The sequence below is a fragment of the Dermochelys coriacea genome, chromosome 21, assembly GCF_009764565.3.
Source record: "Dermochelys coriacea isolate rDerCor1 chromosome 21, rDerCor1.pri.v4, whole genome shotgun sequence".
Classification (NCBI taxonomy): Eukaryota; Metazoa; Chordata; order Testudines; family Dermochelyidae; genus Dermochelys; species Dermochelys coriacea.
In genome coordinates, this window is record NC_050088.1 from 10,378,018 (window position 1) to 10,391,956 (window position 13,939).

At 43.9% G+C, this 13,939-nt stretch overlaps 1 long non-coding RNA gene across 2 annotated transcripts in view; it reads right to left on the reverse strand.

The window, feature by feature from the left end:
- The window catches only part of LOC119846404, a 44,266-nt gene that overhangs the window by 15,229 nt on the left and 15,098 nt on the right, over window positions 1-13,939 (reverse strand). The gene's annotated exons all lie outside the window — the stretch shown is intronic.

Here is a 13,939-nt window from a genome sequence, read left to right on the forward strand (position 1 = left end):
CAAGCCGTCAGGAACAGTATCCCCGATAATGTCATGGTTAACCTGGTGGCTGAACTTTGTGACTTTGTCCTCACCCATAACTATTTCACATTTGGGGACAATGTATACCTTCAAATCAGCGGCACTGCAATGGGTACCCGCATGGCCCCACAGTATGCCAACATTTTTATGGCTGACTTAGAACAACGCTTCCTCAGCTCTCGTCCCCTAATGCCCCTACTCTACTTGCGCTACATTGATGACATCTTCATCATCTGGACCCATGGAAAAGAAGCCCTTGAGGAATTCCACCATGATTTCAACAATTTCCATCCCATCATCAACCTCAGCCTGGACCAGTCCACACAAGAGATCCACTTCCTGGACACTACGGTGCTAATACCCAATGGTCACATAAATACCACCCTATATCGGAAACCTACTGACCGCTATTCCTACCTACATGCATCTAGCTTTCATCCAGATCATAACACTCGATCCATTGTCTACAGCCAAGCTCTACGATATAACCACATTTGCTCCAACCCCTCAGACAGAGACAAACACCTACAAGATCTCTATCATGCATTTCTACAACTACAATACCCACCTGCTGAAGTGAAGAAACAGATTGACAGAGCCAGAAGAGTACCCAGAAGTCACCTACTACAGGACAGGCCCAACAAAGAAAATAACAGAACGCCACTAGCCGTCACCTTCAGCCCCCAACTAAAACCTCTCCAACGCATCATCAAGGATCTACAACCTATCCTGAAGGATGACCCATCACTCTCACAGATCTTGGGAGACAGGCCAGTCCTTGCTTACAGACAGCCCACCAACCTGAAGCAAATACTCACCAGCAAGCACACACCACCCAACAGAACCACTAACCCAGGAATCTATCCTTGCAACAAAGCCCGTTGCCAACTCTGTCCACATATCTATTCAGGGGACACCATCATAGGGCCTAATCACATCAGCCACACTATCAGAGGCTCGTTCACCTGCGCATCTACCAATGTGATATATGCCATCATGTGCCAGCAATGCCCCTCTGCCATGTACATTGGTCAAACTGGACAGTCTCTATGTAAAAGAATGAATGGACACAAATCAGACGTCAAGAATTATAACATTCAAAAACCAGTCGGAGAACACTTCAATCTCTCCGGTCACTCGATTACAGACCTGAGGGTGGCTATCCTTCAACAAAAAAACTTCAAAAACAGACTCCAACGAGAGACTGCTGAATTGGAATTAATTTGCAAACTGGATACAATTAATTTAGGCTTGAATAGAGACTAGGAGTGGATGAGTCACTACACAAAGTAAAACTATTTCCCCATGTTATTTCTCTCCCCCACCCCACCCCCCACTGTTCTTCAGATATTCTTGTTAACTGCTGGAAATGGCCTACCTTGCTTGTCACCATGAAAGGTTTTCCTCCTTCCCCCCCCCCCCCGCTGCTGGTGATGGCTCATCTTCTTAAGTGATCACTCTCCTTACAGTGTGTATGATAAAACCCATTGTTTCATGTTCTCTGTGTGTGTATATAAATCTCCCCACTGTATTTTCCACCAAATGCATCCAATGAAGTGAGCTGTAGCTCACGAAAGCTTATGCTCAAATAAATTTGTTAGTCTCTAAGGTGCCTCAAGTACTCCTTTTCTTTTTGCGAATACAGACTAACACGGCTGCTCCTCTGAAACCTGTCATCATCAAATGGAGAGAGTAATATTTACCTGCTTCACCAGAGGGCCAAGAGACTGAATTAAATGTTTGCACCTTGAGTTTGTCAGCTGAGCAGCTCTGGAGAAAAGCAAATGATTATTGTGTCAAGCTATAGCTTTCTGCTGCGCCCATTAATGACAGTTGTGTGCCATAAGCACAACAGTGTTTCATTGCCTCTGATAACTGGCCATCTGTGCCTTTGCCCATCACGTCAGCATGCCGTGGAGGAGGCGTCTCGTTTGTAATTGTTCTAACCATTCGGGCAAGCCTCCTCCACATGGGACGTGCAAGAGCCAATCGGGCGTTGGTGCCGGTGCAATAGGCAATGGCCAAACAGGGGCTGAGTTTTAGCATGAACGAGGAGTTAGGCTCTGAACTACAGTGGATGTTGCCTTAGGAGAGGAATACTGTGCAAAGCTGATGTGGCACCTGGCCTTTAAATGGCGTTAGAATGAAGGACAAATGTAATTAATTATTCTCTACTTGTTCCAGAATAATCACGGCCCCAGTGAGGGAAGAGGAACCTTTTGCTCAGTTTCCAGAGAAAGGATGGGCTTGTTGTTATGGCGCTGGACGGGTGCTCAAGAGAGATATGTTCAAATCGTGGCTCTGTCAGAGATGTCCTGCACAACCTCTGGATCATCTGTCCTTGTCTAATACCAGGGACTGGGGCCCCATTGGGCTAAGCTCTATACACACATATAATGAAAAGAGGAGCCCTGCCTCAAAGAGCTGGGTTGCCTCACAGTCCAATCTCTCTATATCCCACCTGTACAAGAGGATACCACCCCCTGCCACTGATTTCCTGGATGACCAGGGGCAAGTCACTTAATTGTTCTGTGCCTCAGTTTACCCATCTGTTAAATGGAGATGCGAATCGTAGAACTGCGGGGCTGGAAGGGACCTCAAGAGGTCATCTAGCCCTTCCCCCCCACACTAAGGCAGGATTAAGTATACCTACACCATCCCGGACAGTGTTTGTTCTTAAAAACCTCCAATGACAGGAATTCCACAACCATCCTAGGTAACCAGCTCCCGTCCTTAACTGTCCTTGTTAGCAGTAACACTTCTCTACCGCACAGAGGTGTTGTGAGCATACAATCATTAACGTTTGTGAGGTTCTCAGATAGTACAGGGATGGGGCCACATAAGAATCTAGCTAGACAGACTCACTACAGGAACGATAATCTCGATAAATGCCGCCTTCACTTGGATACAAACAACAACAACAGACTCCCAGCACCCCACTCCAATTGACAAGCAGGCTCATCATCAGAATAACTACCGTCTTTACTGGGGGGTTGAGCTTTTCATTCTGCAAACCACTTCACAGGAGAAAAACCTTCTCATGGACCTCCACCAGTCCACCACTTCTTGGTTCTCAAGACCACTCATTCTGCGGATCCACACGAAGGGTGGGACAGGTCACTGATGACCCATTGGCTACTGCTTCACAAGCACAGCCTTATAAAATCCAACTGCAAGGTTGGTTATGACAGTTGTATCCTGAACCGTCACATATGGGAAGGGTTTTTCTGAGCTACTGCAGACCCAAGGAGAATGACTATCAAAAGCCAGAGCCAAAAAAATGTCACCGGTTTCACACAACTGAAAAACTAATATATCAGCTCTTTGGAGTAAAGTACACAGGCTCTGAAAAGCACTTCCAAAACAGTCAGAGAAACAGATCCAGATGTATCACACCATCCATCAAGAGATGGCTTGAGTTCCTTCAGTTAATCCAGCTTTGAAAATGCAAGACAACCATCAGCCTGGAATGAGTCTCAAACTCAAGAATCCTCATCTAGGACTAACATGTTCCTTCTTCAGGCCAACCTTACCACCTCTCCATCGAAATCAATATGAGGTTTGGTCCTTCTTAGGCTTTTGAAAACCTCAGCAATAATTGTAGTGGTCGAATAATTACATTCATAGACTCATAGGGTGAAATCCTGGCCCCAGTAAAATCAACTGGAATTTTGCCATTGACATCAGCAGAGCCAGGACCCCCTCCATTGCAGTGAGGTAGTCATCTAGTCTGGCTTCTTGCATAGCACAGGTGTAGGGATTTCACCCAACAGAAAGAAATGTTCCTGGGCATTTTGGAAAGAGCTTTGGCCTAAATGTTCCAAAAATGACCAGTGATTCTGGGTGCCCATCCTGAGATGGCTGATTTTCCAGGGGGGTTGGATGCTCACCACTTTCTGAAAATCAGCCCCTTTTAAAGGTCTCTCAAGTTGGGCCTCCAAAATCACTAGTCACTTCTGACAAGTTAGGCCTTGAGTATTTTTTTCCCCAGGAGCCACAGCCAGGATGGGAGCTGATCTACTGAGAGGGATTCCTGCATGGCAGTCTCACCTTTCAGTCCCCAAGAGCATCGCCATCTAGCAGCTAGACAATTGCAGGTTTCTCTCAGACTATGGGGCCAGCCCCACTGGTGAAATCCAGACTGGGTCTGCATGGGACCTGAAACTCTCATCTTATTTTTTTGTTATGGCTTACAGTCTTGCTAATAATTAAATGCCAAAGGCTGCATGTATTTTCGATTGGCACGGTCTCTTACCCTAGCATGCGTACATGCAGCACTGAGCACCCTGGGACCCAGACCTCACTCAGGACACATAATATTGCTATGACTAACTGTGTCTTTGTCCCAGCACCAGCGGAAGGCTCTGACATTCATCCAGCAGGGCTGTGGGCACTGCATAGCTGCTGACCAGGGTTGCACGGGCTACTCCCCATCACTGCAGCATTCGCACAGAGGAGCAGCGAGCCTGTCTCCTCTCAGTTCTCAGCGCTCCCCCTGGTGGTAACCAGCCAGTGTGCAGCACCCGGGGCTGAAGAAGGCCCCAGCAGCTGGTGTCTGCCTCCGGGCCCTGTCAGCAGGGAGGTGGGTAAGGAGAGTGGCTCAGGTGTCCAAGGGGCTCAGTGGAGGGGAGAGACAAAGTCTCAGTGGAGGGTGAACAGAATCAGGGGGATGGGCTCATTGGGGGCAAGACGTTTAGGGGGAGGCACAATGGGGGGACAGGGTCGTGGGTGGGTGAGGGGCTTGGGGGGGTGCACAATGGGGGGATAGGCTCAGCGGGTGGGCAAGGGGCTTAGAGGGGGTGCACAACAGGGGGATGAGCTCAGTGGGTGGGCAAGGGGTTTAGAGGGGGTACAAAATGCAGGAACGGTCTTGATGGGGGGAAAGAGGCTTATAGTGGGGTGCACAATGGGGGAGAGGGACTCAGCATGGCAGAGGGTGGGATAGGTGGCTGCAGGGGGTAATGGGAGACAGGGATAGAATAGGTAAATTTCACCAGAATCCCCCCCACACACACAATCCCCAAGGTTCAAGGCTTTCACTCCCCACAAACCACCCCTCACCATCAGGCTGGCTCCCTCCTCCAGTTCCTCCTTCCCCGTACTCCCCAGGCTGCTCTAAGTTTCTATAGTTAATTGACAGGTTTCAGAGTAGCAGCCATGTTAGTCTGTATTCTCAAAAAGAAAAGGAGGACTTGTGGCACCTTAGAGACTAACAAATTTATTAGAGCATAAGCTTTTGTGAGCTACAGCTCACTTCATCAGACAGATCACCATAAGGCTTTTTGAATGCTGCATCTCATAGTTGATCTATGTGAATATGGTCTCCAGCATGAGCCAAGGTGGGGTCTGAACTCCTTTGCGATGATTAAAAGGAGGGGCATGCCAGTAAAAAACAAGAGAAAAAGGAGGATGACAGGGCTCTGAGTTAGGACTCCTGGGTTCTCTGTGGCTCTGGGGGCTCGTCTCATCACCTCTGTGTGCCTCAGTTTGTCCATCTATAACATGAGAACATCATTGCTCACCTAATTCCCAGGGCAGTTTGGTTTCATTAGTGTTTGGAAACTCCTCCAATAAAAGGCACCAAAGCAGAACCAAGTGTTGTTATTAATCTGGCTTATTGGCCTTGAGAATGAACCATCCACCAGATAACCAGTTCAGCCAGGAGCGCCCTGCCCAAATTGTTTCTGAAACGCTTGAGCACCCATTTCAAAGGGAAGCAGACAGTATTTTCACTTGTGTGAACACATGAAGAAAGAGGATGGAGACCGTGTTCCCAGAGGGTCTGGTTGAGCAGAGAGTCAAAGCCTCCTACTGGAGAGGTGTGGACGGAGCACCAGACTGGGAGCCAGGAACTGTAATTCACACTCTGCTACTGAATTTTTATGTGGCCTTGAACAAGTCACTTCACCTGTGTGCTCCAGGTTATCCACCTGTAAAATGGGCATAATCAGAATCTCCTATTTCACAATGCAGTTGTGAGGATTAATTATTGTTCCATAAGACTTTGAAGATGACAAACTCAATACTTATGTTCATGTCCTGTATTATTACATCCTCACTCCAGTATCGGCACACCAGCTCTTCCATCCCTCTCGATCACTAGCTGCTGCTTCCACCTGCTCTCTGTGTTGAGATCGACGGTTCTGCCCTCCCTGCTAAGGGTACTTCGTAAGGTTTCTCTTGGGCACCCTCATTTCCTCACACCAGTTTGTTTCCACTTGACAGTTTCACGTGGGAGTTTGTGTGCTGGCCTCAGGAGTATAAACCTCTGATAGTGTGGCCTAATCACATCAGCCACACTATCAGAGGCTCGTTCACTTGCGCATCTACCACTGTGATATATACCATCATGTGCCAGCAATGCCCCTCTGCCATGTACATTGGCCAAACTGGACAGTCTCTACGTAAATGAATAAATGGACACAAATCAGACGTCAAGAATTATAACATTCAAAAACCAGTGGGAGAACACTTCAATCTCTTTGGTCACTCGATTACAGACCTAAAAGTAGCAATTCTTCAACAAAAAAAACTTCAAAAACAGATTCCAACGAGAGACTGCTGAATTGGAATTAATTTGCAAACTGGATACAATTAACTTAGGCTTGAATAAAGACTGGGAGGGGATGTGTCATTACACAAAGTAAAACTATTTCCCCTTGTTTATTTCCCCCCCTACTATTCCTCACATGTTCTTGTCAACTGCTGGAAATGGCCCACCTTGATTATCACTACAAAAGGTCCCCCCCCCATCCCCTCACCCCGTGCTCTCCTGCTGGTAATAGCTCACCTTACCTGATCACTCTTGTTACAGTGTGTATGGTAACACCCATTGTTTCATGTTCTCTGTAGTATATAAAATCTCCCCACTTTATTTTCCACTGCATGCATCCGATGAAGTGGGCTGTAGCTCACAAAAGCTTACACTTTAATAAATGTGTTCGTCTCTAAGGTGCCACAAGACTCCTGCTCTTTATGCCCCAACTGTGTCCTTCTCATTGTGGTGGAGATGAGCTGTGGATTGGTGATTCCTCAGATCTCTTTGGTGGTGACAAAGTATCTCCATCCAATGCCCAGAATTTTTCACGGGCACTTATTCTCTCACACATCTAACTTTCTAGCTCACATTTTAATAGATCTCCAATAGTCACAGCCACGTGTTGGCACTGAGGTTACGTCTACGCTGAAAATTCTCAGTTTTCTCTCTTGGTACTATAGATCTGTGGTTTACATACATTGTATAGTTTAGTCAATGTCTCTCCCAGCCTTGGTGTCACTTCTTTTTTGAGGTCTCTGCTGGATAGTATGGTGCTGCCCAGGTAAACACTGTTCTACTTTATTGGTGCTTTTTCCTTCTAATATGATGTTACTGCTTGATGGGAATATCAAGGATGTGTGTTTTGGCTTAACTACATTTGAGTCCTGCATGGCCTGCAGTTTTTGCCAAGTCGTCTATGTAGCTTTTGGAGGGTGTAATATTAATAGCTGTCAATCAATATCAATCACAATGTATCAATAGCCCTCAACAGTGAAAAATCCCCTATGCAGCTTTGCAAATATCTGCCTTCATTACCAGGAAGGGGAGAATGGAGTTGTAGTCTTTCAAGTGATGTTCAAAAGGATCGCAACAATTCTGTCTCCCTAACTTCTCTCTGTCATTTCAACTGAATATGGTATATTCTTCATTTTTGTTTCGTGTTGCAGACCCAGAGCAGCTGCCACATTCCAACTCAGAGGTGGCTGCATTTTAATGATGGATGAATGATCCACTGTATATATCTATACAGTATATCCACTGGAATATACATGGCTAAGATTTTTAAAACAAACTAGCTTTTAGAAACTGCAGAACACCCGCTCCTCTGAAAACTAGGCTCTTTTAATGTCTCAGGCTGGGCACCCCAAATCATTAGTTAGTTTGGGAAACCTGTCATAAATGATAAAGAATTATAAAGAATTATAACATTCAAAAACCAGTTGGAGAACACTTCAATCTCTCTGGTCACTCGATCACAGACCTAAGAGTGGCTATACTTCAACAAAAAAGCTTCAAAAACAGACTCCAACGAGAGACTGCTGAATTGGAATTAATTTGCAAACTGGATACAATTAACTTAGGCTTGAATAGAGACTGGGAATGGATGAGTCATTACACAAAGTAAAACTATTTCCCCATGGTATTTCTCCCTCCCACCCCACCCCCCACTGTTCCTCTGATATTCTTGTTAACTGCTGGAATTAGCCTACCTGCTTGTCACCATGAAAGGTTTTCCTCCTTCCCCCCCTGCTGTTGGTGATGGCTTATCTTAAGTGATCACTCTCCTTACAGTGTGTATGATAAACCCATTGTTTCATGTTCTCTGTGTGTGTGTATATAAATCTCTCCTCTGTTTTTTCCACCAAATGCATCCGATGAAGTGAGCTGTAGCTCACGAAAGCTTATGCTCTAATAAATTTGTTAGTCTCTAAGGTGCCACAAGTACTCCTTTTCTTTTTGCAAATACAGACTAACACGGCTGCTACTCTGAAACCTGTCATAAATGATAGCCAGCTAGCTAACCTAGCTCTATAAACACACACACACAAATCCCCATTAGTGCTATATAAAAAATACAAAATTACTAGTCATAAATGAACAATAGCTTTGTCAGTTGCAATGGAAGGGGAGCTGCTCTGTAAAAGTTTAGGAATACTGGGAGTTGGCCAGGTTATTGGGAAGTTTACTGTAGAAAGGAAAACAATGATTCAAGGGAAGCCACCTCTACTCCCGGTAAACACTTTGGTGTTGTTAAGAGACAATACCCAAGATATTAGCTGTGAAGATTCGATCTCCTGCTTCTAGCCAAGTTGCAAAACTTGTTTTGCCACCCGGAGCCAGAGGTAATAACCAGAAGATGGGACTGTGGCTGGATAAAAAAGAACTCTCTTTCCCCGGGGGAGGCAGTTGTTGGGAAGCTGTTCAGACTCTCAGACACCTTTTGTGTGTCTGAAGAAGCTAGGCTTGCTTAGGTCACCATCACAGGACAGCAGGGCTTTAAGCGAGATAGACGTGCATGTAGACTGTGTGTTGCTTTAAAATCCTGTTTCTCCAAATGCTGCGTTCTGACTGTTGAAATTCAACAGTTGGTCGCCACCAGTCACAGGCTCCCGAGGGGAAGAACCACAGGTGCCAAACGCAGTCGGACCCGCTGGGTAAGCCCAGTCGATAGACTGGGTGCTGTAGGCCAAGGCCCGGTCTATGAGTGGGAGAACTGTGATATTCCACCCCAGGAGAGGTAATGGCACAAGGCCTGATAACTGAAGGTGTGACTCAGAAAGAAGGGGAAGGGGACAGAAGGGCAGCCAGCCCTGTCATCTTGACAGCAACAAACCCCACAAACCCTCTTATGTTGCATCTACCCAACAATTTTAGAGCAATCTCCCACTGTTGCACTAGCGTTGGTGCCATTTCACCAGCGAGATCAACAGTGGGGGGTGCTCGTATGCACAGGGCTAAGTCATTTTTACCACCATGCCCTGTCCGCTCAGAGCAGATCTAGACAATACAGTCGTATAAAACTGCCAGCATTCGGTCTACCGCTTCCACTGGCATTAGAACCAGTTAAGTTACACTGTTAATGCAGCAGTGGAAGGCCTCCTTAAAACGGTCCATTTAGACAGGGCCCCTGCCTCTCAGGTCTATCTCTCACTTTCACCTATCTTGGCACACCAGCCTTTTCCCCCTCTTCTGTTGGGGATAAATGGAATAGGAATATGATCAGGATGGCTCTGTATCTGTGCCCACATCCACTCATTAGCTACTCTGTTTGATACTAAAGTTGGATCAACGTATGGAACACTCACATAAAATGCATCATCCCCAGTTTCCGTTCCATTATGTAAGGCTACATGACACTGCCAGCTTTAAAGAGCGACTCTTGGGGTGGTGTGCTCAAAACTTCACCTACTTTAATAAACCGGGGGGGGGGCGGAAATCTGCTAGATTCTTAAAGCCAAGTTCTGCTCATTCACACCAAAGTAGCTCCATCAGAATGATTCCAGACTGGCACCAGTTTATCCAAGAATAGAATTTCCCCTTGAAGATTCTTTTGTTTTTAAAATTGTCAGTTTCAAAACATAGCTACTATTTTATAGGACCCACTGAAAAACAAAATTCTGGGCTTCCAGCTGTTGGCTGTGTAGTAGAAATTCCTTCCCGCGCAACCCTGAGCCAATCTGTAAAATGAGGATAGTAATCCTTCCTTTAAAAAAGAAAAGGAGGACTTGTGGCACCTTAGAGACGAACAAATTTATTTGAGTATCAGCTTTGGTGAGCTACAGCTCGCTTCATCCGATGAATGCTCACGAAAGCTGATGCTCAAATAATGTTGTTTGTCTCTAAGGTGCCAAGAGTCCTCCTGTTCTTTTTGTGGATACAGACTAGCACGGCTGCTACTCTGAAACCTGACCCTTCCTTTGTCGGTCTTGCCTATTTAGATTGTAAACTCTGTGGAGCAGTGACCATCTTCTACCATGGCAGCACACAGTGCTCAGCACAATGGGTCCCTGATCTCAGTTAGGGCCTCTGGATGCTGTAAGTGCAAATAATTAATAAACCATATTGTCCAGCAAAAACTCCTCCCACAGTCATGGTGCCTGATGCGGTACATGAACCAGAGTGCTTTGGCTGATGAGTCCCAGTGTCATCTGAAGCTATTTATGAAAGAATCCCATTATAATTTCACCTCTGCTATATAGTCAGGGACACAATCAGGTTAAAAATATTGCTTAACAAACAGTTCCTGACCTGCATTGGTAGGAGTACCTAGAAATTATTAGCACAAAGGAGGGTTTTTTTAAAAAATACCTTTAATAACGTATGCTGCTCAATTGCTTTCCGCCTTTCACTCAGCTGGGACGACAGGAAAGTGGGTCATTTTCATTTTTGTTTCTAGGCAGCTTCACTTTCTGGTTTTGCAATAGCCCAGGGCTGCAATTTAAGGGCTGGAAACTCTTGAGGTAAATGTTTTAAATCTACATTTGTAAACGTTGCTTTATGGAGGCAGGTTCTCCAAAGAGCTCATTTTTGTTATGCATCCGATGAAGTGAGCTGTAGCTCACAAAAGCTTATGCTCTAATAAATTTGTTAGTCTCTAAGATGCCACAAGTACTCCTTTTCTTTTTGCGAATACAGACTAACATGGCTGCTACTCTGAAACCTGTCATTTTTGTTATGATCAGGTTTTGTAAGCCCTTCTATTTTTCTTTATAAATATTACACCTACAGCCTATCAATGCAGTGTCTTTTTGGTTTTAGCTCAGAAAAGAGGAAAATTAGATGGCAAAAATAATAGTGAAAAAGATATTTTGGGCTATACAATGCATTGGCTTTTAAGCATTGATTCCAACAGAGAGTTCTGCTTAAAAACAGACAGCAAGATATGGTTTTTTTATTTTCAACTTTCCATGTGGGTGTTGTAAATATAGAGAATTTTTTAGCCTTGTGTTAAGTAGTTGACATTGTCGCGTATAATCTACAGGTCTCTTACCAAGCACCCTATGAATTCCTCCACGATCCTGTATTTTCCACAGGACATCATTATAATTAAAAACATATATTATAGTGCTGCGTGGTGCATTACTGAGCAGTCTCCATTTGATGAATTCATTGATGGACTGTAGAAGTAAGTAAAAAATCATCACACACACACACACACCCATCATAGTCACATTCCTAGATCTAAAGAGAGTGCCTGAAAGGACACATTTTTAAAAAAAAATCTCCAGTCAGAATGGCAGCACTTTAAACTCGCTTTGCACAGGTGTAAATAAGAATACAGATTGCAAAGCTCCAGAGAATCAGATCTATTGTGATTTTATTATTTACTCTTGCATAGCACCAGGTGTATTTCTTTTTTTCCTTTTTCTTTTTTTTTTTTAAAAAAAGTTCCTTCCCTGTGTTACTAAAGCTTTATATTATAAAAAAGTAGATTTAAAACAAAAAGCACATCAGGGGGCTTGCTTCTTGTCTCATCTGCACTGGTATAAATTGAGATAAACACTATAATATGGGCTTGATTCTTCTCTCAACTCAGTGTAAATCAGGAGTAACCCCACTGAATTCAGTCGAGTTACCTAGTGTAAAACTGGACTGAGAGGATAATCACCCCAATATTTACTTTTTTATCATTTGTCCCATTTGTTTAATTTTTTTCCTGCATTTTGCTAAACATTAAAAACAGACTAATCAGTTTCCCTTTCATGTTTAGTCTGTTTCACTTTCCAGCGGTCAGGAACAATATTATGTGTTTAAATTAGGAACATACAGGGGAATTTGCAAAGGATTTTTTAAATCAAAACCAAAAAGCCAGGATATGCTTGTTTTCATTACATATATGTATTTGTTTTCTTAAGGTCATGAAAAATATCCTATTCAAAAGATAATAGCAATTTACAATTTGGCATAACATGTTAATTTTGTATTGGGGAAAAAAAGCTTTTATTAAAAACATACAACCCAAATCAAAAAATGTCAGATGTCCGTGCCTAAAGTTAGGCGCCTAAATCTACATTCAGGCTTCTAAGGGTGAGTTTTTCAAAAGGGCCTAACGAACTGAGAAACGAACGTTACCGATGTTCAGTCTGACTTGTGATTGGAATTTTCAAAGGAGTCAGAGAGTTAAGTACCCAACTCCCATTTAATTGCAATGGGAGCTCAGTACCCAACTCCTTTAGGTTTCTTTAAAAACAACAACGCTGTGTTCCTACAGGGTTTATGCGCTTTTGAAAAGTACAACTAGTAGTTGTATTGCATTAGTTCCTAGGAGCCCTAGTCAGAGACCAGGACTCCAGTGTGCTAAGCACTGGCCAAAAATCCTGTCCCTCCTATAAGAGTGGCCTGATTTCCAGAGATACCGAGACTCTCAGCTCCCATCTAGATCCATAGCCCTGATCCTGAATTTTGCACTGGTGAACCTTTGTGGCTCATAGATTCATAGATACTCAGGTCAGAAGGGACCATTGCAGGCTCAGACCTCGTGAGCGCTACAGCTACTTAGCACATCTGAAAATCCAGCTACTTCGATTTATGTTCCTAAATCTTTATTTAGGAATTTAACTTTAAGCATGCAGATTTGAAAACTTTGGCTCTCAGAAATATCTCTGCCATTTCAAATGAACAAGACAACGAAACAATTTTAAACTAACTGCAGAATTTGAAAACCAAAGATGGAGGAAGAGCCTGGATAGGAAAATGACCCTCAGAAAAAGAGAAGCTGATTCTATTCATGTTCGTTATCCAAGCTGGGAGAAATTCAAAACAAACAAAGACCATAAAGAGGGACAAGTGAATTGGATTTTAAAAATTCTTTTTCACTTTTAATAGACTGATGCTATAATAACCTAGGTAAAGAAATGGGTGTTGTTTACAACAATAAGAAAAGGAGTACTTGTGGCACCTTAGAGACTAAAATTTATTTGAGCATAAGCTTTCGTCAGCTACAGCTCACTTCATCGGATGCATTCGGTGGAAAAATACAGTGGGGAGAATGCCTCTGTTGAAGTGAGCTGTAGCTCACGAAAGCTTATGCTCAAATAAATTTGTTAGTCTCTAAGGTGCCACAAGTACCCCTTTTCTTTTTGAGAATACAGACTAATACGGCTGCTGCTCTGAAACCTGTTTACAACAATGGTTCTGAAAAAAAGGGGGGGGGGCTGGTGGTCCGGGGCTGGTCACATGGCACTGCCTTTTCATTATTTCCAGCAGTTAAATCACATTAAAATAAGCTAAAAATACATTAACTACATTCCTACTTTCAGAGTAACAGCCGTGTTAGTCTGTATTTGCAAAAAAGAAAAAGTGGACTTGTGGCACCTTAGAGACTAACAAATTTATTTGAGCATAAGCTTTCGTGAGCTACAGCTCACTTCATCGGATGCA